Below are 26,508 nucleotides of genomic sequence, written 5' to 3'. Positions count from 1 at the left end.
TGTATGTGTTTTTATGTATGTATACACAAATACTAATGCTTTTCTTCTTTACAACTAAATTCTTGAATAACTTACCAGTAGTAGAACTAATGGTTCTCATGAACTTTTCCAGCTATAGCCCTATCACAGATAGTTTGTACCACCCATTTCTGTGAACAAAGATTTTTATTTGAAGCTTTACATAACAAAGATAAATGAAGTCTTTCATCACTCATTTGATTATGTTCTAGATTCAACTGCTTAGCAACAAGACTCTTCCAATTCTACAGACCATGACAACTGGCTAAAGGTCCTCCTTCACTCCAACTCCACAATTCCCATCAAACTTCATCTCAAATTACTTTTCAGTATGAATAAATCTGACTATATTCTTTATCCCCATTCTATGTGCTCCCGACATACAGTATAAACACTTTAGTTCAGTACTTTTGCTCGTACTGTTGCCCTGGTCTCAGATTATTCACAAAGATTGAACCATATTATGGAACACTTGAATTCCTTCAGGTTCCAGAAAGAAGTTAAACCATTTTACAAGATACTTTTCATAGTAGTGAGCTAGGACATTTTCTTTAGTATAGACTTTAAATAATTGAGTTTCATTGGATATTTTTTTCAGGGATGAATAGAATCAATTGTGATTAACAGAAAATTTTATAACAAAGTGTCTACAAGACACTGCCTCTCCTTAAAAAGTATACATTGATTATGCTTGTGATACCAGTCACAATCAAATAATATATCAACAGATGAAACTCTAATGATAGAGTTATCTCCAATATTGAATATCAGAAAAATTAGGAAAAGATGTGGATTGTATTTTAATGTTACAAGACAAGCATGAGATTTATATTTTTTTTAAAAAAAGGGGAACTAGTATAGATATAACATGCTACACTATTAAATGTTACACGATTTAACATTCATGTAGAAAGCAGAACTTTTTACTGAATTATTGGCTAACTGAAAAGGATTGACTGTTGTTCATCAATCAGTTATAACTGATAAAAAGAAAAAGATGTTGAAATCTAACTATTAGGTCAGCTAATTGTCAAGAAAGGCAGTGGTCTTATAAGCCTCTCCAAATTTAACATTATATTTTAGGCACAAATAGTTAAAAGGGATTGGCATGTTACAAATATCCAAAATCAGGTGTTATAATATTTTCTCAGGAGAGTAAAAACTCATGTAGCATCAGAGACCAAGAGAGGAGTTTTTAGTAAATAAAGTATAGAGAGTACCAAACAGATATAATTATGTTAGTATTCCAAGTTTCCTAAGGTAAAGAAAAAAACTTACCTGTCAGTAATTACTTTAAATATAAATAGATTAAATGCTCCAGTCAAAAAACATAAAATTTCTGAATGCATAAAAAAACAAGATCCAAGTATATGCTGTCTACAACAGAATCATTTGAGACTTAAGAACACACTTAAGCTGAAAGTGAAAGGGTGGAAAAAGATATTCTGTGCAAATGTTAACCAAAAGACAGCAGCTGTGGCTATACTTATATCAGGCAAAACAGACTAAAAGTCAAAAGCTGTTCCGAGAGACAAAATAAGTATTTATATAATGATAAAAGGGTCAATTCATCAGGAAGGTATAATAATTATCAATATATACGCACCCATCTTCAGAGCATCTAAATATGTCAAGCAAATATTGACCAATCTGAAGGAACAAATAGACAGCAATACAGTGATAGCAGGAGGCTTTAATACAATAATTTCAATAATGTAAAGAGTATCAATAAGGAAATAGCATATTGAACAACACTGTAGACCAAATTATCTTGAGACATATAAAGAACATTCCATCCAACAGCAGCTGAATACATATTCCTTTCAAGAGCACATGGAATATTCTCCAAGCTAGAATCATATATTAGGTCACAACATAAGTTTTAACATATTTGAGAGGATTGAAATTATAGCAAGTATCTTTTCCAACCACAAGGAAATGACTGGAAATTGAGAACAGAAAGAAACTGGAAAATTCACAAATTAGTGGAAAATAAGCAATACACTTCTGAACAACCATTAGGGCAAAGAAGAAATCAAAAGGGAAAACAAAAAATATCTCAAAACAAATGAAAACAAAAATACAAATACGAAAACTTATGGAATACAACAAAAACACTACTAAGAAGGAAGTTTATAAAGGTAAAAACTTTTAAAAAGAAGAAAGATATCAAATAAGCTAACTTTATGCCTCAAGAAATTAGAAAAAGGCAAACAAACAAACTAAGCCCAAAGTTAGCAGAAGGAAGTAAATAACAATGAGCAGAAATAAACATCATAGAGGAATAAAAGTAATAGAAAAATCAATGACACTAAGGGCTGTTTTCTTTCAAAGACAAGCAAATTGACAAACGTTTTGCTAATCTAACTAAGAAAAAAGGAGAGACGACTCAATTCAATGAAATCAGAAATGAAGAGGAGATATTACAACTGATAACACAGAAATAAAAAAAGATCATGAGTGAGTACCACAAATAATTATATGGGCAAATTGGATAACCAAGAAGAAGTGGATAGATTCCTAGAAACATAAACCTACCAAAACTGAATCATGAAGAAATAGAAAATATGAGCAGAGCCTTAATAAATAAGACAGATTCAGTAAACAAAAACCTCTCAAAAAAGTAAAGACCAGGACCAGATGGCTTCAGTGGTGAATTCCTCTAAACATTAAAGAATTGACACTAATCCTTCTCAAAGTTGTCCAAAAAATTTAAGAAGGAACACATCTAGACCCATTTTATGAGGTCAGTGTTATCCTGATACAAAAGCCAGAAAATGACACTACAAGAAAAGAAAACTACAGACCAATAGCTCTGATGAATATAGATGCAAAAATCTCAAAATAAATACTAGCAAACTGAACCCAACAACACATTAAAGGGATCACACACCATGACCTTGTGAGATTTATCCCTGGGATACAAGGATGGTTCAGCATCTGCAAATCAAGTCCTGTGATAAACCACGTTAATAGAATGAAAGACAAAAATCACAAGATTATCTTAATAGATGCAGAAAAATTTTTTGACAAAATTAAACAGCTTTTCATAATAAAAACTCTCAACGAACTAGGTATAGAAGGAATTTATACCAGCAAATAGAGGCCGTATGTGAGAATCACATATATGTGCCCACAACCAACACCACATTCAAGAGTGAAAAGTGAAAGGTTTCCTCTAGGATTAGGACCAGGGCAAGAACGCCCGCTCTCTCTGCTTCTATTCAACACAGTACTGGAAGCCCTACCTGAAGGAATTAGGCAAGAAAAGGAAAGAAAAGACATCCAAGTCTGAAATGAGGATGTTAAATTATCTCTGCAGATGATAGGTTCTTATATATAAACAACCCTAAAGACCCCATAAAAAGTACTGTTAGAACTAACAAACACAATCAGTAAAAGTTGCAGAATATGAAATCAACATGCAAAATTTACTGGCACATCTATACACAAACAATGAACTACCTAACAAGGAAATTAAGAAATTAAATAACAATCACAAGCGCAATATTGTCAAAAAGAGTAACATACTTAGGAATAAATTTACCAAAGGAGATGAACATGTTAATACTTAGAAAATAGAGAAATGAGACTGCACCAGAACAAAACAAAACTTCTGCACAGCAAAGGAAAAAATCAACAGAGTGAAAAGGCAACATGCATAATGGGTGAAAATATTTGCAGACTATATATCTGATGAGGGTCTATATCCAAAATATATAAGGAATTCTTACAACTCAACGGCAAAGAAACAATAATTAATACATAATACGTATTAGTATGGCTAATATAAAAATATTTGTATTTGCAAGTTTTGGCAAGTATGTGTAGAAATGGGAGCCCTAGTACACTGTTGGTGGGAATATAATTTGGTGAAGCCTCTACGGAAAAATATTAAAAAATATTTTTAAGTGGAGGTTCCTCAAAATATTAAAAACAGAACTACCATATGCTTCAGTAATTCTACTTCAGTTCCAAAGAACTGAAATCGGTATGTCTAATAGATAACTGCACTCACACCTTCATTGCAGCATTATTCACAATAGTTAAAATATGGGAACAACCTAAATGTCCATCAACAGATAGAGAAGTAAAGTGCAGTATATACATAAAATATTATATTATTCAGCATTAAAAAGAAGGAAACCCTGCCATGCGTGACAGTATGGATGAACCTGGTGAACATCATACTAAGTGAAATAAGCCAGTCACAGGAGGACAAATACTGCATAATTCCACTTATAGTGAGTTATATAAAATAGTCAAACTCACAGAAACAGAGAGTAGAATGGTGGTTGACAGAATCTGGGGGGAGTGGGAAATATAAAGTTGCAGTTCCATGAATATATGCTTATACTTACGCAAGATGAATAAGTTATAGAGATCTGCTGTACAACATTGGTTCTATAATTAACAATATTGTACTGTACAATTAAAAATTTGTTAAGAAGATAAATCTCATATTAAGTGTTGTTACCAGAAAATAAATAAATAAATCTTGTGTGAATTAAAAAAATCAAATTTTTGAGAAAATAGACTAAGAAAAAAAGAGTTTCTTGGGGCCAGCCCAGTGGTGCAGAGGTTAAGTTCGCACATTCTACTTCGGCATTCCCCAATTTGGATCCCCAGTGTGGACCTACACACCACTTGTCAAGCCGTGCTGTGCTATGCGTCCCACATATAATGTAAAGGAAGATGGGCACAGATGTTAGCTCAGGGATAACCTTCCTCAAAAAATAAACAAGAGTTTCTTAGAGTATTTAGGTAAACTTTATTTCTACATACTGATACAAGGAGAGAGTGAACATTGTTTTATTTTTTTAACATCCAATTTTGCCAATGATAATCTTCTTTAGGAATATTGTATTAAATTTTCAACTGTAATTAGCTATGAAATATTAAATTTTTATATTGCTTATAAGTAGTATATTTCCCACTAATTCTTCCACTTCTCTTATAATCCAGTAACTCAGGCTTTGAATAGTATGAGAGGTAAGCCACTTTCTCCCCCTGAGTTACAGGAGCAGTATATTTAAAGCATATGTTGAACATCTTCTCTAGAAATCTTGTTTTCTTTATATAAATCTATATAAATTTATATGCTTATTAGCTTTTATAAACCAATAAAAACAGGTACTTCCATGCATATTTAAGAAAATCCACAGTTGACTACATTAATTTCCTCCAGAAAGAGAAAAGTTACTCAATTTTTTTCAAAAGCATAGTTTATACTCCTCAAACAGAAAATTTTTATCAAATTTAGGGCACATTGACATAACGCTACAAGGCTTAATGTTGAAACAAAAATATTGGTTTTTATTAGAATGTTGATTAGTTATTGCGTGAAATAATAAAATTAACGTCATTGGAACTTTCAGAGAAACATGACTGGTAAAATATGAAAGCTCTGTGAATTTCCCTGTAAATTCAACAAGACAGTTATTTTTCCAGTTGGTAGTGAACTGAGAAAGACTCCCAGCTGACAGACAGTAGGAAGCCAGGATCTTCAGACATAACCTCAATAAATGAATTGTGCCAACAATGTGAATGAGTTGCAAGTGGGTTCATTCTCAGTTGAGCCTGACTAACGCCTTGTGAGACCCTGAGTCAAAGACCTAGATAAGCTGTACCCAGATGCCTGATGCCCTGAAACTCTGACATGATAAAATGGTGTTGTTTTAAGCCACTGGCTTTGGAGTAATTTCTTACACAACAATCAATGACTATTGTACTTTTTAGGCAATACCTTATCTTTCTCTGCCATCTTTAGTCTTATTTACAGAATCTTGAAAGGATAATTTTGTTATGTGCTATTTGTTTTTCATGCTAACCAAATAAATAAAAACAAATACATAAAATAAATAAATAAATAAATAAATAAAGCTGATGAGTTGGAGCTAGAGATTTGGTTTTCTTATTACTTTAAAGTGCTACTTAGGTATAACCCTGTACTAGACTCAAATGTTCCCATAGAGCACAATTTTATATAAACATCATCTTTGGTATAGGAATTTCATTTTGTAGGTTTGTTAACTGTGTGGTGCATAATGAGTAGAGAGAGAAAAGGATGAAGATTTGGGAACTATGCAAACATCCTTATTCGTGTTGTTAAAAAAAATCACACTTTTAAGGCAACATAATATAAACACAGATTTCTCTATCTATGATTGAAAGCCAAGTTACTAATGAATTCTATAAGATGTAGTCTCAAATATCAGTAAATATCTAAATCCTAAAGAAATATATAAATAAAGAAACAATAAGAAAAATCTAAGTGCACACTCCTCTGCCACTTGAAAGAGAATAGATCTTCGCTACTCAACAGAAATCTCTACATGAATGTACCACAAAATTACAAATCAGAATCCACACCAATGTCACAAATGAAGGCAAATAATTGTCAATGTTCAAACCATGATCAGAACCAAAATTATTTTTGGATAGGAAACTTTTGGCATTGATAGGGAGAATTCGGGATAGTGGTCCAAGTGCTTAAGTGTTCTGGGAATACCAACATACATACGTTAAAATGGCACATTTTGCTATCAACGTCTAAGTGAAATCTCCAGATCTATGTCAAGGAATATATCAAAGACTGATAGAAGAATCCAATCAAGCATTTAATGTAGGTTTTTGTGGAGTGAGTCTTAGGAAGTTTCTTGGTCAAAAATCAAGGGAGGCACCATCTTCTCTCTGAACCTACAATTAACTGTGAGCATTTTCTATTGTCTTGATTTTTGTTTTTTGTTTTTTTTTGGCACCAGGAGGAAAGTTCAAAGTCCCAACATTAGCTGCTAGTCAGAAGCATTTTTCAACACAGCTCTTTGTATTTTCTTCTCTTGATGAAATGCAATTCACATTGATTTCTTCAGAGCTGTGCTGTGAGGTTCCCTTCCTGAAATATTTTTTCTATTAGAATAGATCTGGAGACTCCTCTGTCTCAAGATGGGGAAGTAAAGAGAAATTTGCCCATAGAGAATGTAACTGAACACAATTTGTTCAGGTTACTTATTGCTGTTTAACAAATTATGCTAATTTAGTGGCTTAAAGTATATTTCATAAAATTTCACAAATGTGTAGGCCAGGTTTCAGCAGGACTTGGTTGGGCAATATTTTTGCTCCATGTGATGCCAACCAATGTTCACCTGGTGGCATTCAGCTGATGGTTTGGCTGGTCATGAGGATCTGCGTTCCTTTCATTTTTTGTCTGGTGACTTCACAGACATGGACAGAAGGCTGGGCTTGGCAGAGTCTGTTTATTAGAGAGCCTACATATTACCTCTGAAGCATTAAGTTATCCTTACATTAAGTTGCAAACATTCCAGGAGGCTCAGGCAGCAACTGAAAGGCTTCCTAGGACTTAGCTTCAGAAGTGCCACTACAGCACTTTTGCCACATTCTATTTGTCAAGAAAGTGTAAGGCCAGGTCAGATCTAAGTGGGGATGGGAAGGTAGTGAGAAAGAAGAAGAAATTCCATCTCATAATGAGAAAATGGCATGTGTGTAGAAGGAAGGAAGATATTAATGACACCCATAACATATGCAAGCTACTTCAGTCCACCCTCTAACTCTAAAAATTCATCTAGAGTGTTGAACTACTTTTTTTAAGTTAATTTTTATTGAGTTTATGATAGTATACAATCTTGTGAAATTTCAATTGTACATTATTGTTCGTCAGTCATGTTGTAGGTGCACCCCTTCACCCTTTGTGCCCACCCCCCAAGCCCCCTTTCCCCTGGTAGCCACTAAGCTGTTATCTTTGTCTACCTGTTTAAATTCCTTATATGAGTGGAGTCATACAGAGATTGTCCTTCTCTATCTGGCTTATTTCACTTAACATAATTCCCTCAAGGTCCATCCATGTTGTTGTGAATGGGATGATTTTATTCTTTTTTATGGCTGAGTAGTATTCCATTATATATATATACCATATCTTCTTTATCCACTTAGTTGATAAAGCACTTAGTTGATGAGCATTTAGGTTTCTTCTACATCTTGGCTATTGTAAATAATGCTGCAATGAACATAGCGGTGCATGGGACTTGTGGAATTGCTGACTTTAAGCTCTTTGGATAGATACCCAGTAGTGGGACAGCTGGGTCCTATGGTATTTCTAGTTTTAATTTTTTGAGAAATCTCCATACTGTTTTCCATAGTGGCTGCACAAGTTTGCATTCCCACCAGCAGTATGTGAGGGATCCTTTTTCTCCACAACCTCTCCAACATTTGTTACTTTTTGTTTTGGTTATTTTTGCCCTTCTAATGGGTGTAAGGTGATATCTTAGTATAGTTTTGATTTGCATTTCCCTGATGATCAGTGATGATGAACATCTTTTCTTTTTTGTTTTGTTTTGTTTTGTTTTTTCCCGAGGAATATTAGCCCTGAGCTAACTGCTGCCAATCCTCCTCTTTTCGCTGAGGAAGACTGGCCCTGAGCTAACATCCATGCCCCTCTTCCTCTACATTATATGTGGGATGCCTACCACAGCATGGCATGCCAAGGAGTTCCATGTCCGCACCCGGGATCTGAACCGACAAACCAGCAAAGCCCGGGCCTCCGAAGTGTAACGTGAGCGCTTAACTGCTGCACCATCAGGCCAGCCCCTGAACATCTTTTCATGTGCCTATTGGCCATCTGTATACCTTCTTTAGGGAAATGTCTGTTCATGTCTCCTGCCCAGTTTTTGATTGGGTTGTTTGATTTTTTGTTATTGAGTTGTGTGAGTTCTTTATATATTGTGGAGATTAACCCTTTGTTGGATATATGACTTGCAAATATTTTTTCCCAATTAGTAGGTTGTGTTTTTGTTTCAATCCTGTTTTCCCTTGCCTTGAAGAAGCTCTTTAGTCTGATGAAGTCCCATTTGTTTATTCTTTCTATTGTTTCCCTTGTCTGAGAAGACATCATGTCCGAAAAGATCCTTTTAATACTGATGTCAAAGAGTGAACTGCCTATATTTTCTTCTAGAAGCCTTATGGTTTCAGGTCTTACCTTTTGGTCTTTGATCCATTTTGAGTTTATTTTTGTGAGTGGTGAAAAAAATGGTCAATTCTCATTCTTTTACGTGTGGCTTTCCAGTTTTTCCAGCACCATTTGTTGAAAAGACTTTTGTTTCTCCATTGTATGTCCTCAGCTCCTTTGTCGAAGATTAGCTGTCCATAGATGTGTGGTTTTATTTTTGGACTTTCAATTCTGTTCCATTGATCTGTGCACCTGTTTTTGTACCAGTACCATGCTGTTTTGATTACTGTAGCTTTGTAGTATGTTTTGAAGTCAGGGATTGTGATTCCTCCAGCTTTGTTCTTTTTTCTCAGGATTGCCTTACCAATTCAGGGTCTTTTGTTGCCCCATATGAATTTTAGGATTCTTTGTTCTATTTCTGTAAAGAATGTCATTGGGATTCTGATTGGGATTGCGTTCAATCTGTAGATTGCTTTAGATAGTATGGATATTTTAACTATGTTTGTTCTTCCAATCCATGTACATGGAATGTCCTTCCATCGCTTTGTGTCATCATCCATTTCTTTCAGGAAAGCCTTGTAGTTTTCGTTGTATAGGTCTTTCACTTCCTTAGTTAAATTCACCCTGACGTATTTTATTCTTTTTGTTGTGATTGTGAAGGGTATTGTATTCTTGAGTTCTTTTTCTGTTAGTTTGTTATTGGAGTATAGAAATGCTACTGATTTATGTAAGTTGATTTTATACCCTGCAACTTTGCTGTAGTTGTTGACTATTTCTAAAAGTTTTCCAATGGATTCTTTGGGGTTTCCTATATATAAGATCATGTCATATGCAAACAGCAAGAGTTTCACTTCTTCTCTCCCTATTTGGATTCCTTTTATTCCTTTCTCTTGCCTAATTACTCTGGCCAAAACCTCCAGTACTATGTTGGATGAGAGTGGTGATAGAGTGCATCCTTGTCTCATTCCTGTTTTCAGGGGGATGGTGCTCAGTTTTGGCCCATTGAGTATGATGTTGGCTGTGGGTTTGTCATATATGGCCTTTATTATGTTAAGCTAATTTCCTTCTATGCCCACTTTGTTTAGAGTTTTTATCATAAATGGCTGTTGGATCTTGTCAAATGCTTTCTCTGCATCTATTGAGATGACCATGATGTGGTGTATCACATTGATTGATTTGTGGATTTTGAACCATCCCTGTGTCCCTGGTATGAATCCCACTTGATCATGATACATGATCCTTTTGATATATTCCTGAATTCGAGTTGCCAAAATTTTGTTGAGAATTTTTGCATCTATGTTCATCAGCAATATTGGCCTGTTCTCTTTTTTCGTGGTGTCCTTGTCAGGTTTTGGTATCAGCGTGATGTTGGCCTCATAGAATGTGTTAGGAAGTATTCCATCCTCCCTAATTTTTTGGAATAGCTTGAAAGGGATAGCTATTAAATCCTCTTTGAAAGTTTGGTAGAATTTCCCAGAAAAGCCGTCTGGTCCTGGAGTTTTATTCTTTGGGATGCTTTTGATTGCTGTTTCAATCTCCTTCCTTGTGATTGGTGTGTTCAGATTGTCTGCTTCTTCTTGGCTTAGCTTTGGGAGATTGTAAGAATCTAAGAATTTATCCATTTCCTCTAGGTTATCCATTTTGTTGGCATGTAGTTTTTGGTAGTGTTCTCTTATAATCCATTGTATTTCTCTGGAGTCTGTTGTTATTTCTCCTCTTTCATTTCTGATTTTGTTTATTTGAGCTTTCTCTCTTGTTTTCTTTGTAGGTCTGGCTAGGGGGCTTGTCAATTTCATTTGTCTTCTCAAAGAACCAGCTCTTTGTTTCATTTATCCTTTCTACTGCCTTGTTTCAATGGCATTTATTTCTGCTCTGATTTTTTGTTATTTCTCTCCTTCTGTTGACTTTGGGCTTTGTTCTTGTTCCTCTAATTCAGTTAGGTGTAATTTGAGATTGCTTATTTGGGATTTTTCTTGTTTGTTAAGATGTGCCTGTATTGTGATGAATTTCCCTCTTATAGAGCTTTTGCTGCATCCCATATGAGTTGGTATGGCATGTTATCATTTTCATTTGTTTCCAGCTATTTTTTTATTTCTTCTTTAATTTCTTCAATGATCCATTGCTTGTTCAATAGCATATTGTTTAGTCTCCACATCTTTGTCCCTTACTCAGCTTTTTTCTTGCAATTAATTTCTAGCTTCATAGCATTATGATCGGAGAAGATCCTTGTTACGACTTCAATTTTTTTAAATTTATAGAGGCTTGCCTTGTTTCCCAACATATGGTCTATCTTTGAGAATGTTGCATGAGCACTTGAGAAGAATGTGTATTCTGCTGTTTTTTGGATGGAGTGTTCTATATATGTCTATTAAGTCCAACTGTTTTAGGTTTTCATTTAATTCCACTGTTTCCTTGTTGATTTTCTGTCTGGATGATCTGTCCAATGATGTGAGTGGGGGGTTGAGGTCCCCTACTATTATTGTGTTATTTTTGATATCTTCTTTTAGGTTTGTTAATAGTTGCTTTGTGAACTTTGCTGCTCCTGTGTTGGGTGCATAGACATTTATAAGCATTATTTCTTCTTGATGTAGTGTCCCTTTGATCGTTATATACTCCCCCTCTGTCTCTCTTTACCTGCCTTATCTTGAAATCTACTTTGTCTGACATAAGTGTTGCAACATCTGCTTTCTTTTGTTTGCCATTATCTTGGATTATTGTCTTCCACTCCTTCACTCTGAGCCTGTATTTGTCATTGGAGCTGAGGTGTGTTTCCTGGGGGCAACAGATTGTTGGATCTTGTTCTTTAATCCATTTTGCCTCTCTGTGTCTTTTTATTAGAGAGTTCAATTCGCTTCTATTTTTTTATCCTTTCTTTTTTGGGGGGGGGGATTAATTCTTTTTCTTTTTTTCATTTTTGGATGTACATCATATTTCGAATTCAGTTTAGATTACATCATGTTCACCACCCAAAAACTAATTATAGTCTATCCCCTCACATGTGAGCCTAATCACCCATTTTGCCCTCTCCCCTACTCCCTTCCCCTATGGTAACCACCAATCCAATCTCCAATGCTATGTGTTTTTTTGTCGTTGTTTTTATCTTCTACTTATGATTGAGATCATATGGTATTTGACTTTCTCCCTCTGACTTATTTCACTCAGCATAATACCCTCAAGGTCCATCAATGTTGTTGCAAATGGCATGATTTTGTCCTTCTTATGGCGAGTAATATTCCACTGTATATATTTACCACTCTTTATCCATTCATCCATTAATGGGCACTTGGGTTGCTTCCATGACTTGCCTGTTGTGAATAATGTTAGAATGAACATAGGGGTGCATTAATCTCTGCGAATTGCTGACTTCATGTTCTTTGGATAAATATCCCATAGTGGGTTAGCCTGGATCAAATGGTATTTCTATTTTTAATTTTTTGAGAAATCTCCATACTTTTTTTCCATAGTAGTTGCACTAGTTTGCATTCCCACCATCAATATATGAGGGTCTCCTTTTCTCCACATCCTCTCCAACATTTCCTATTACTTGCCTTGCTAATTATAGCCATTCTAACGTATGTAAGGTGAAATCTAATTATAGTTTTGATTTGCATTTCCCTAATAATAAGTGATGTTGTACGTCTTTTCATATGCCTCTTGGCCATCTGTGTATCTTCTTTGGAAAAACGCTTGTTCATATCCTCTGTCCATTTTTTGATCAGGTTGTTTTTTTTGTTGTTGAGTTGTATGAGTTCTTTATATATTTTGGAAATTAGCCCCTTGTCAGATATATGATTTGCAAATATTTTCACCCTGTTGGTGGGTTGTCTTTTCATTTTGTGGATGATTTCCTTTACGTTGCAGAAGGTTTTTAGTCTGATATAGTCCCATTTGCTTATTTTTTCTTTTGTTTCCCTTGCCTGAGTAGACATGGTATACACTAAGACCGATGTCAAAGAGTGTACTGCCTATGTTTTCTCCTAAGAGTTTCAGGTCTTATATTCAGGTCTTTAATCCATTTTCAGTTAATTTTTGTGTATGGTGTAAGATAATGGTCTACTTACTTTCATTCCTTCACACATGGCTGTCCAGTTTTCCCAACATCATTTATTGAAGAGACTTTCCTTTCTGTGTTGTATACTCTTGGTTCCTTTGTTGAAGATTAGCTGTTCATTGGTGTGTGGTTTTACTTATGAGCTTTCAATTCTGTTCCATTGATCTGTGTGTCTGTTTTTCTGCCAGCACCATACTGTTTTGATTACTGTAGCATTGTAGTATATTTTGAAGTCAGGGATTGTAATATCTCCTGTTTTGTTCTTCTTACTCAGGATTGCTTTGGATATTCGGGGTCTTTTGTTGTTTCATATAAATTTTAGAAGTATTTGTTCTATTTCTGTAAAGAACGTCATTGGGATTCTGATTGAGATTGCATGGATCTGTAGATTGCTTTAGGTAATATGGACATTTTAACTATGTTTATTCTTCTAATCCACGAGCATGGAATATCTTTCCATTTATCAATGTCTTCTTTGATTGCTTTCAATAATGTCTTACAGTTTTCAGTGTACAGGTTTTTCACCTCCTTGGTTAAATTTATTCCTAGGTATTTTATTCTTTTTGTTGTGATTGTAAATGGAATTGTATTCTTGACTTCTCTTTCTGCTAGTTTGTTACTAATTTATAGAAGTGCAACTGATTTTTGTATGTTGAGTTTGTAGCCTGCAACTTTGCTGTAGTTGTTGATTATTTCTAATCGTTTTCTTGTGAATTCTTTAGGATTTTCTATATGTAGAATCATGTTGTCCCCAAATAACAAGAGTTTACTTCTTCCTTTACAATTTGGATACTTTTTATTTCTTTTTCTTGCCTAATTGCTCCAGCCAAAATCTCCAGTACTATGTTGAATAGGAGTGGCAAGAGTGGGCACCCTTGTCTTGTTTCTGTCCTCAAATGGATGGCTTTCAATTTTTCACTGTTAAGTTTGATGCTGACTGTGTGTTTGTTGTATACGGTCTTTATTACATTGAGGTACTTTCCTTCTATACCCATCTTATTGAGAGTTTTCATCATAAATGGATGTTGGATCTTAAATGCTTTTTATGCATCTATTGAGATGATCGCGTGATCTTTATTCATCATTTTGTTAACATGGTGTATCACGTTGATTGATTTGCAGATGTTAAACCAGCCCTGCATCCCCAGTATAAATCTCACTTGGATGTGGTGTATAATCCTTTTAATTTACTGCTGTATTCAATTTCGCCAAGATTTTGTTGAGGGTTTTTGCATCTATATTCATCAGCAATATTGGCCTGTAAATTTCCTTCTTTGTGTTGTCCTTGTCATGTTTTGGTATCAGGGTGATTTTGGCCTCATAGAATGAGTTGGGAAGCAATACATCTTCTTCACTTTTTCAGAATAGTTTGAGAAGGATAGATATTAACTCTTCTTTGAATGTTTGGTAAAATTCACCAAAAAAGCCATCTGATCCTGGACTTTTGTTTTTTGGGAAGTTTTTGATTGCTCTTTCAAACTCTTGTGTTTGGTTTATTCAGACTCAGTATATCTTCTTGACTCAGTTTTGGGAGGTTGTATGATTCTAAGAATTTATCTGTTTCTTCTAGGTTATCTAATTGGTTGGCATACAGTTTTTCATAGTATTCTCTTATAATCCTTTGTATTTCTGTGGTATCCATCGTACCTTCTCCTCTTTCAGTTTTAATTTTATTTATTTGCACCTCCTCTCTTTTTTTCTTGGTGAATCTAGGTAAGGGCTTGTCAATTTTGTTTATCTTCTCAAAGAACCAGCTCTTAGTTTCATTAACCCTTCCTACTTTTTTTTTCAGTCTCTATTTTGTTCATTTCTGCTTCAATTTTTATCACTTCCCTTCTTCTGCTCACTTTGGCTTTGTTTGTTTTTTCTTTTTCTGTTAGGTGTAGTTTAAGATTACTCATTTGAGATTTTTCTTGTTTGTTGAGGTAGGCCTGTATTGCTATACATTTCCCTCTCAGTTCCACTTTTCTGCATCCCATAAGAGTTGGTATGTTTTGTTTTCATTTTCGTTTATCTCCAGGTATTTTTTAAAATTTCTTCTTTGATTTCTTCATCAATCCCATGGTTATTCAATGGCATGTTGTGTATTCTCCACATATTTGTACCTTTCTCTGCTTTTTTCTTGTAGTTGATTTCTAGGTTTGTAGTATTGTGGTTGGAAAAGAGGCTTGATACAATTTCAATCTTCTTAAACTTATTGAGGCTTGCCTTATTTCCCAACATATGGTCTGTCTTCGAGAATGTTCCATGTGAACTTGAGAAGCATACATATTCTGCTGTTTTTGGATGGAATGTTCTATGTGTATCTGTTAAGTTCATCAGGTCTTATGTTTCATGTAAGGCCACCATTTCCTTGCTGATTTTCTGTCTGGATGATGTATACATTGATGTAAATGGGATGTTGAGGTCCTCCACTATTATTGTATTGCTGTCAATTTCTACCTTTAGGTCTGTTAATAATTGCTTTATATACTTTGGTGCTTCTGTGTTAAGTGCATACATATTCATAAGTGTTATGTCCTCTTGGTGAAATGTCCCTTTTATCATCATATACTGCCCTTCTTTGTCTCTCATTGTCTTTTTTATCTTGAAGTCTGCTTTGTCTGATGCAAGTATGGCAACACCTGTTTTCTTTTGCTTGGAATAGCACCTTCCATCCCTTCACTCTGAGCCTATGTTTGTTTTTAGGGCAGACATGTGTTTCCTGGAGGCAGCATATTATTGGGTCTTGTTTTTCAATCCGTCCAGCCACTCTATGTCTTTTGATAGGAGAATTAAATCTATTTACATTTAAGATGATAATTAATATATGAGGGCTTAATACTGCCATTTTATCTCTTGTTTTCTGGTTGTTTTATATTTCCATTGTTTCTTTTTCCTTTTATTTCTGACTACCATTTCAGGTTGGTACCTTTCTCAGCTTTCTCTTTATTTGTGATTTGTGGCTTTGCTCTGATTTTTTGTTTTGTGCTTACCATGAGGTTTTTATAAAAGATCTCATATATGAGATAGTCTATTTTCTGAAAGCCTCTTATCCCCTTATGCTAAGCAGGTTTCATCCCTTTCCTTTTCCCCTACTGAATTATTGTTGTCACAAGTTATTCCTTTTTGTTTTGTTTGTGACTAAATTGAAGTCTGTACAGTTATTTTTTATGCTTTTCTTCCCTTTTTCTTTTATGTTATAATTAAATCTTTGCTAATCTGTTCTCATAGAGAGCTGTAATTTTCTGATTTTGTCTGTTTATGTCCTTGGTCAAAGCTTTGTAAACCTTTGCCTTTTTGTTTCAGGTAGGAGGGCTTCCTTCACTGTTTCTTGTAAGGTGGGTCTACTGGAGATGAACATCCTCAGCTTTTGTATAGCTGGGAAAGTTTTTGTTTCTCTATTGTATCTGAAGGATAGTTTCTCTTGATAGAGAGTATTCCTGGCTGAAAGTTTTTGTCTTTCAGTATTTTAACTATATCATTCCATTCTTTCCTAGCCTGTAAGATTTCTGCTGAGAAATTTGCTGAAAGCCTGATAGGGGTTCCTTGGTAGGTTATTTTCTTCTGCTTTGCTGCCCTTAATACTTTTAATTTATCATTGACTTTTGACAGTTTTACTATTATATGCCTTGGAAAAGGTCTTTTTTCATGGATGCAATTCGTAGTTCTATTGGCTTCATGTACTTGTAAGTCCAGTTCTTTACCCAGGTTTGGGAAGTTCCCAGCCATTATTTCTTTGAACAAGTTCTCTGCCTATTTCTCGCTCCCTTCTCCCTCTGGAATACTCATAGTCCTTATGTTGCTTTTCCTAACTGAATTGGATATTTCTCAAAACATTTCTTCAGTTTTTAAATATCTTAATTCTCCCTCCTTCTCTAAGTGAGGCATTTCTATATTTCTATCCTCTAATTTGCTAATTCTTTCCTCTATAACGTCAGCTCTATTTTTTAAGGATTCTAGATTATTTTTTATCTCATTAATTGTATTCTTCATATCCAGAATTTCTATGTAATTTTTCTTGAGGGCTTCAATCTCTTTGGTGAAGTATTCTTTCTGCTCATTAATTTTATTCCTGAGCTCATTGAACTGTCTTTCTGAGTTTTCTTGTAACTTGTTGAGTTTCTTTGTAAAAACTATTTTGAATTCTCTGTTATTTAAATTGCAAACTTCTGTCACTTTATGATTAGTTTCTGGAGACATCATTTTCCTTCTGCTCTGAAGCATTACTGTAGTTCTTCATGGTGTTTGAAGAATTGATCCTTTGCTGGTGCATTTGTGGTAGTATTACATCACAGATCCCACCTGCCACCATTGGAGGGAGGGCAGGAGCTGTGTCTTCCGATTCTGCTGGTAGTTGTGCTGAGAGGGCTGATCTGTATTTGTGTGGGCTGGCCACAGCTGCTCAGCAGGTTTCAGTCACAATGGTGGAGCCTCTGTGCTCAGCAGGCAGGTTCCTTTCATGTGGTGGGGGGCACTGCACTTGGTGGGGGACCAGCTGAGCTGCTGCACTAGGCAGGAAGTGCACCCTTTTTTGCAGTTAGACTGAGCTGCTGCACTTGGTGGGTGAGGCACCTTTGCGGGGACTGAGCCACCACCACTCACTGGGGAGCATTCCCATAGGAAGGGCAACTGCAGTATGGTGGGTACTACCATGGGCTGGGCTATCACTCCAAAAGCATTCTCATGTGGGCCGAGCTGCTCCTGCCTCCACTTATAATCTCACCCGTCACTGTGTGAGGTCCCTCAACCTGGATCACTGCTGCCATGGAGGGGGAAGTGTCTGCTCACCTGGTTCCACTGCTTCCCAGGGATCCAGTCCACCTAACTTCAGATGTATGGCTGCATGGATCTCTCAGGCATCCTGTTGTGCTGTGTAGGGAATCCTCTGTTGATTAAAGGATGTCTGTTTATTTTTAACTTTGAGGGGAGAGACAGGGGAGAAATTCACTCCACCATGATGCCACTCCTGTCATTAATTTTTGACAGTTTTAATATATGCCTTGGAGAAGGTCTTTTTGCATTGATGTAATTAAGAGTTCTATAGGCTTCATGTACTGTTGTGTCCAGTTTCTTCCCCAGGTTTGGAAAGTTCTCAACTATTCTTTCTTTGAACAAGCTCCCTACTTCTTTCTCCCTGTCTTCTCATATCCAGAATTTCTGTTTTGTTCTTTTCAGAGCTTCAATATCTTTGGTGAAGTATTCCTTCTGTTCATTAATTTTATTCCTGAGCTCATTGAACTGTCTTTCTGAGTTTTCTTGTAACTCACTGAATTTCTTTTATGGTAGCTATCTTGAATTCTCTGTCAGTTAGATTGTAGTCTTCTGTGACTTCAGGTTTGGTTTCTGGAGAGTTGTCATTTTCCTTCTGTTCTGCAGTGTTCCTATAGTTCTTCATGGTGTTTGAAGAATTGATCCTCTGATGGCACAGTTGTGGTAGTAATCACCTTTTCTTATTTGGGTACTGCTTTGATTACTTTGGTTCTGGTGACCTGGGTCTCATGTTCCTCTACTGCCTCTCCATGGACTCAGATGCTGCTGTCCCATGAACCACCTGTGCTGCTCTTCTTGGGTTGTCTTGGAGTGCTGATTGCACTGCTGCCATGGGTACTAGATTCATGGGTGTCACTGTCACCAGTAGGGGCCTGGGGACCTGGGGACTTGTATACAGCCCTACTGCTAGTAGACTTGGTATCAGGGTTGCCACCACTGGGGACTGGGTCATCAGTTCTGCTGTGGTTCCTGTTACATCTGGTTGCATAGGCTACCTGCCAGCACTGGAGCATGGGAAAGGGGTGTTTTTTTCTGTTCCTGCCCTGTCTGCACATAGTTGTGCTGATCAGCCATTCTTGATTTTCACAGGCTGGGCCACAGCTGCTCAGCAGAGCACCTTTACATGGGCTGGGTTGGGCTCTTGGTGGGTGGGTCATGCTCACACTGGTGGGGCTGCCAGTAGAGTAGGGCACCTTTGTGTGAGCAGAGCCACTGCCACTCAAAGGGAAGTGTTCACATGGACACAGCTGCCACAGCATGGTGGGTGCTCCTGCAGGCCAGGTTACTGCCACTCTTTAAGTATTTGCACATGGACCGGGCTACTCCCACCTCCACTCACAGTCATGCTGGCCCCTTTGTGAGCATCCATATCCTTGATCACTGCTGCTTAAGATGGAGAGGGGACAGCTCTCCTAGTTCCACTGCTTCCCAGGGGACCAGCCTGCCTGTCTTCAGATGTATAGTGGCATTTATCCCTCAGAAGTACCATTGTGCTGTGTAGGGAATCCTCTGTTGGTTAGTGGATGTCTTTTTAGTTGTAACTTAGAGGGGAGAGACAAAGAGAACAACTCACTCTGCCGTGATGCTCAAGGAATCCTAAAATTTTATCATCCACTGTTCTTGGGCGTGGTGCAGACCTTCCTCATAATTTATATAGGGTATTGAAGTGGATGCTTTTTAATTTCAAACTACTTCTACATATTTACTCTTATATAAAAAAGTCTCTCTTCTAAAGAGGCTTACTTTTTGCCTGAAGAATTTAGTAAAGGCAAAATAAGGAAATATTTATTTCATATCAACTGTATGTTTGGTATTGAGTTAGATTTGAAATACATAGAAAACAGCTCTATAATTAGTATCCTTCAACTCAAATGATTTTAGGTAAATAAAAAAAAGAAAGTAAATTAACAATCACTATAGAGTGTGGGCAGTGCTCTGATGCCTCCCAATTTTCTATATAGAAGAAGTTTAGGTTGGAAAGTGGTGGTTGTGTGGAGCTAGAAGATTTGCTTTAAGCTACACTTTCCAGTCATTTTGCTGATTTTACATAGATTTTATATTTTTTGGAATTTCAGAATGCTAAGGGAATTTTGTAAGGTTCCCTGCCTGTATCTCCATTAACAAGCCACAATTTAGCATCAGCATAGGAAATAGGCTATCATGAAAATAACCTTGATCAGCAAAGGATTTAGGAAGTACTTTAGAGGATGTAAAGATGACTTGAGTCTTGAAGGATGAGTAGAAGTGAATCATGAGGAGAATCATGGTGACTTAATACAAGAGATGATACTTGGCACAAAGAAGGCACCACTACATATTGATTGGATTGATGCGAGAGGGAGAAATAGGAGGAAGGTAGCTCCCCACAGAGATTCCACGGTGTAGAAAGTCAGAGACATATGAGAGAATCTATCACATTCAGGCATCCTACCTTCAGTATTTTACTTTATTGCTATGTGTAAGGATTTGGAGGAAAAGAATATAAAGCTGGAATGCACCTTATATTTGTTAGTTTACATGTTATTTTAATGGTGATGAGGAAAAATTGAGATATTCTAAGGAGGTGAGTTACAGGAGCAGATTTACACTATTACTATGTATGACTTTAGGTGTAGTGAAGCCTGGGTTGGGGATACCGAAGCCTAGATTAGAAATGTCTGTTAAAGAATAATGCAAGGCCAGCTCCGTGGCCGAGTGGTTAAGTTCACATGTCCGCTGTGGCGGGCCCAGGGTTCGGATCCTGGGTGCAGACATGGAACCGCTCGTCAGGTCACGTTGAGGTGTCATCCCACATCCCACAACTAGAAGGACCTGCAACTAAGATATGCAACTATGTACGGGGGCAGGGTTGGGGAGATAGAGCAGAAAAAAAAAAAAGAATGCAATGATTGAAATGAGAAATGCAGGAGAAAGGTTAAATTCTTTACTCCATAGTGTCAAAGGAAACAGCATTCTTCAATAAAGGATAATTTTGGGGAAAATGAATGAGTGAAAACATCTCTTCAGCAAGATTCTAATCACCATAATTAGTATTTTTGATGCACATTATTTATGTTATTATGAATCACTGTAACAAATTTATTGCTGAAAATAGATTGTGGGCTCTAAAATAAGTTTCAAATGACTTCTTGGGAAGCATATGTTTATTTAAGTAAACCAGAAATTTTCTATTTATTATTTTATATTACAGATAGATGTTTAACATATGTCAAGCATTTACTAAGTGCCCAGTGCTCTTCTAAGTACATTATATGCCTACAAGTTTCAAATTCTCACAATCAGTGAAGTAGATAGTATTAGTTCAAATTTACCAAGTTTATGTTGGGATTCAAAGAGAATAAGTTTCCTGAGGTCACATAGCTAGAACACAGCCCTGCGAGAACTGAATTGAAGCTGTCTGGCTAAGCTTTGTGATTGGACTTGACAAGGCAGTGTAACATCATGCATTCTGCACTCTCTTATTAACTGAGAGAGTACTACCCTGATTACATTATAATGTAACTTATTTTCTAAAGCAACATAATGCTCTTGTATCAATTCAACTAATTATTTAAAACCCAACAGTGTTCAAATCTAGAAACCTAAATGCATCCTTCTCCAATCCTTACTGTGTCCACTATATTGTCATGTCTCACCAAAGTCATTGACTAAATTCCATTTTGTTTTGTTTTAATATAGGCTTTATTTTTAAAGTATTTTTAGGTCCACAGAAAACTTGAGGGAAAAGTACAAAGAGTTCCCATAAACCTCCCCCCTACAGACTCCCTGACCATCAACATTCCCCACCAGAATGGTACATTTGTTACTAATGATGAACCTACACTGACACATCGCTATCAATCAAAGTCCATAGTTTACATTATGGTTCACTGTGAGTGTTGAATTTTCTAATGGATTTGACAAATATTTAATGAGATGTTTCCACCATTATAATATCATACACAATAGTTTCACTGTCCTAAAGATCCTCTGTGCTCCGTCATTCTCCTCTCTACCCTCCAAACATCTGGCAACAACTGATCTGTTTATTGTCTCCACAGTTTTTTCTTCTCCAGAATGTAGTATAGTTGGAATCAATCAGTACATAGCCTTTTCAAATTGGCTTCTTTCACTTACTAATGTATATTCAAGATTTCTCCATGTCTTTTCATGCCTTGATAGCTCATTTCCTTTTATGCTGAATAATATTCCATTGTCTGGATGTACCACCGCTTATGTATATCTATTGACATACTGATTTACATCTTGGTTGTTTCCAAGTTTAGGCCATTATGAATGAAGTTGCTATAAACATGTGTGTGCCAGTTTTTGTGTGAACAGAAGTTTTCACCTCCTTTGGCTAAATGCCAAGGAGTGGGATTGCTGAGTCATATGGTGAGAGTATGTTTAGTTTTGAAGAAAACTGCCAAACTGTCTTCCAAGGCAACTGTTACATTTCGTATTTCCACCAACAATGAATAAGAGTTCCTATTGCTTCATATCCACATCAGCATATGGCTTTGTCAGTGTTTGGGATTTGAGCCATTTTAACAGGTATTTGGTGGTATCTATTTCTTGTTTGAATTTGCAATTCCCTAGTGTTTATGACGTTGAGCGCGTTTTCATGTGCTTATTTGCCCTTTGTATATCATATTTAGTTAATGTCAATCCAGTTATTTTGCCTAGTCTTTATCAGATTGTTCATTTTTTTATTGTTGTTTTAAAATTTTTATATATATTTTAGATAACAGTCCTTTATAAAATATGTCCTTTGAAAATATTTTCTCCCAGTCTGTGGCTTGTCTTCTCATTATTTTAAAAATGCCTTTTCAGAGTCGCACTTTTTAATTTTAATGGAGTTCAACTTATTAATTACTTTTTTCATGGATTGTGTCTTTTGTTTTGTCTAAAAAGTCTTTTCAAACCAAGGTGATCTAGATTTTCTCATATGTTAGCATGTAAGAGTTTAGTTTTATGTTTTACATTTAGGCCTTCAATCTATTTTGAGTTGGTTTTATGAAGGATTTAAGGTCTATATGTATCTAGATTTATTATTTTGCATGTGGATCTCCAATTTGTATGTGGATCTCCATCATTTGTTGAAAATTTATCTTTTCTTTATTGTATTGTCTTCATTACTTTGTCAAAGATAAATTAGCTATATTTGTGTGGGTCTGTTTGATGATATCTCTATTTTGTTCTATTAATCTATTTGCCAATTTTTTCGCCAATACCATGCACTCTTGATTACTGTAGCTTTATAGTAAGTGTTGTAGTTGAATGGTGTCAATCTTCCAACTTTATTCTCTCTAAATGTTGTGTTTACTCTTCTGAGTTTTTTGCCCTCCATACAAACTTTAGAATCAGTTTGTCAATATCCACAAAATAACTTGCTGGGATTTTGATTGATATGTGTTGAATGTATAGATCATGTTGGGAGAACGAATGTCATCATGCTATTGAGCCTTCCCTGCCACAAATATGGAATATTTCTCTATTTACTTGGTCTTTGACTTATTTCTTCACAGACTTCCTCACATAGATTTTTCACATATTTTATTTGATCTATATGTAAGTATTTAGATTTTGGGGCTGCTAATGTAAATTATATTGTATTTTGATGACAATTACAATTGTTCATTGGTGGTGTGTAGAAAAGCAATTGACTTTGTATATTAACTTTGTGTCCTGCAAACTTGGTGGAGTATAATCACTTATTATTAGTTCTAGGACTTTTTTTGGTCAATTTGTTGGGATTTTCTACTGGACAATCATGTCATCCATAAACAAAGAGAGCATTATTTCTTCCTTTTAAATCTGTATACCTATTTATCCTTTTCTTATCTTGTTGCGTTAGGTAAGACTTCCAGTACAATGTTGAAAAAGAGTGTAAGAGGGGACATCCTTGCCTTGTTCCCAGTGTTAGTGAGAAAGCTCATAATTTCTCACTATTAAGTATCATTTCAGCTATGAGTAGGGGTTTTTTGCAGACATTCTTCATCAAGTTGAGGAAATCTTGTTATTTTTGCCTGAATATGTGCAATAGGTTACTGATTTTACCAGTTTCAGTTATGTCATCATCCCTTCTTCATGTCAAAATATCTCTACTTATTATCCAGATTGAGTTTTCTAAATATGACTTCTTTTTTTTTTTTTTGCTTTACAGAGGATATCTTGTTTTAATTTTATCCTTGAACCAGTAGAACATTCATGGCATGCTTCCTTATTTTAAATACATACTGAACAAACTAATTTGGAAACATTTTACAAAGAAAAAATGAGATATAAGAACTTTCCAAAGGAAGTTAAGATAACAAAATGATCTAGCTTTTATATCTTCTTAAAGCCTCCTAAGGACTTAATGTTCTTTTTGCTTTTTTCCTGACTGATAACATACTATATCTTACCATAAACATGACTTCTTGGTATTCCAAAATATTTTCTGCTTGATTGAAAGTGGTTGAGAGGTCAAATAAATAAAGGTGGAGTCAAGGAAAACTTCAGAGCTCTAGTCTGATATGCCCCAAAACATAAAGTGGCCATAATGTGGACTGAAGAAGAGAGTGTGGGTGAGGCAGAAATATGAGGAGGTTTGTCTTGGACAGGTTAAATGTGAGGCATCCAACATGCAGTTCAATGTAGATATGGACTGATGTGAGCTATTGACTGGAGATATTGATGACCAGGACACTGATGGCATTAACAACCATGAAATAACAAAAGGAAGGAGGGAGAGAGGGAGGGATAAAGGGAGATAAAATAGAGACTAGCAAAGGACCAAAAACTGGGACAAGGTTACATCAGCATCATGGTGAGATGAGTCATTCCTTTTTTCTCTCCCTTTTTATTTAAATCTAATTGCACATCCATAATTGAAAAACAGTACCACTGCACAGCACTCCAGGACACCTAGGAGATCCATTCATCTATGCTCATGAATATGGAGGATTAAACTTCCAAAGAAGCTGTGGAGTAAGAGGAGTGTTGGTGGAAGTGGTGACAGCAGATCTGGCAGCAGGCCAGCATGACCTTTTTGGAAGAGAAGGAGGGTGAGTGGGGGTCTGCCCAGTTGTGTGTGCTCTAGCTAGAGGGACCTGTTTGCTGTCTCTGAGGGGAGACCACAGTGACTTGAGGAACAAAAGGAAAGGGAAGAAGGCAGACAAAGGAACTGAAGGAAATTATTTCCTTCTGTCTACCTTGGGCATTCTGACAAAGGAAGTGCCCATAGACCTTTGGGACTCCCCAACTCAAGCATCCCCCTACCAGGTCATGGACACACCCAAAGCCCCAAGTGCCAGGCACATACCTTCCTTGACTCTGTCACCACCATTTATTTTCTTTCTCTGCCAAATTTCTTTTTTTAAGCATGTGCTCCAAAACTTAGCAAACTTTGGTTTCTCTGCTAAGAGAAACCAAAAACTTGTGCTACAGTGTCACCTTTTGGAAAACAAAAAGATTCCTAATTACCAACCTCTTGACCTGTTGTAAACAAGTAAACAAAAACTTACCTGGATAAAAAAGGTGTTTGCTACTTCACATGCAATAGTAGAAGCACTTTTCACCAAACACTATGAAAAATCACAGCAACACAGGAGCACAAAAAGAAAATGACAATTTTCCAGCAATCAAACCTCAAAATGTGGGATATCATGAAACTGATAAGGAGTTCAAAACAGTCATTATGAAGAAATTCAACAAGGTATAAAAAAACACAGAACAGTGATACAATGATCTCAGGAATAAAATTAATAAACAGAAGGAGTACTTTACTGAAGAGATTAAAATTCTAAAAAATAACCAAACAGAAATTCTAGAGCTGAAGAACTCAATAAATAAGGAATGCATTAGAAAGCATTGAAAATAGAGTGGATCATATGGAAGAGAGAATAAGTGAGCTTGAGGATAGGAATATAAAAATGATTCAAGTGGAAGAGGAGAGAGAACTAAGATTTAAAACAAGGGACCGGGGCTGGCCCAGTAGTGAAGCAGTTAAGTGCGCACATTCCACTTTGGCAGCCTGGGGTTCACCAGTTCAGTTCCCAGGTGCGGACATGGCACAGCTCAGAAGGCCATGTTGTGGTAGGCATCTCACATATAAAGTAGAGGAAGATGGGCATCGATATTAGCTCGGGGCCAGTCTTCCTCAGCAAAAAGAAGAGGAATGGCAGCAGACGTTAGCTCAGGGCTAGTCCTCCTCAAAAAACATATTAAAAAAATAAAATAAAATAAGGGACAAAACCATATGTGAACTATTGGACTCTATTAGGAGGGCCAAAATAAGATTAATTGGTGTAAAGAAAGGTGAAGAGATGGACAAGGGGGCAGAGAAGCTATTTAAAGAAATAATAGCTAAGAATTTCCCAAACTTGGGACAGGAACTGGATATAAGAGTCCATGTAGTTAATAGAATACCTATTATCTCAAGGCAAAAAGATCTTCTCCAAGACACATTATATAAAACTGTCAAAAGTCAGTGATGAAAAGGGAGCTAAGTTAAAAAAAGACTTGAATCTATAAAGGAAGCCCCATTGGGCTTTCAGCAGGTTTCTTATAAGAAACTCTACAGATAAAGAGAGAGTGAATGACATATTCAAAATATTAAAAGATAAAAACTGCCAGCAAAGAATACTCTATCCAGCAATGTTATTCTTCGAATGTGAAGGAGAAATAAAAGTTTTCCAGACAAAGAAAAGTAGAGCAATTATACCACTACTAAACCTGCCTTACAAGAAGAATTGAAAGGAGC

General features: G+C 36.1%; 1 long non-coding RNA gene across 1 annotated transcript in view; it reads left to right on the top strand.

The window, feature by feature from the left end:
• Positions 1-26,508, top strand: part of LOC123284482 (uncharacterized) — a 345,889-nt gene that overhangs the window by 198,952 nt on the left and 120,429 nt on the right. The gene's annotated exons all lie outside the window — the stretch shown is intronic.

The sequence above is a fragment of the Equus asinus genome, chromosome 3 (assembly GCF_041296235.1).
Source record: "Equus asinus isolate D_3611 breed Donkey chromosome 3, EquAss-T2T_v2, whole genome shotgun sequence".
Classification (NCBI taxonomy): Eukaryota; Metazoa; Chordata; class Mammalia; order Perissodactyla; family Equidae; genus Equus; species Equus asinus.
Note: the sequence above shows the minus strand (reverse complement) of the source record. Positions and strands in the feature narration are given on the sequence as shown.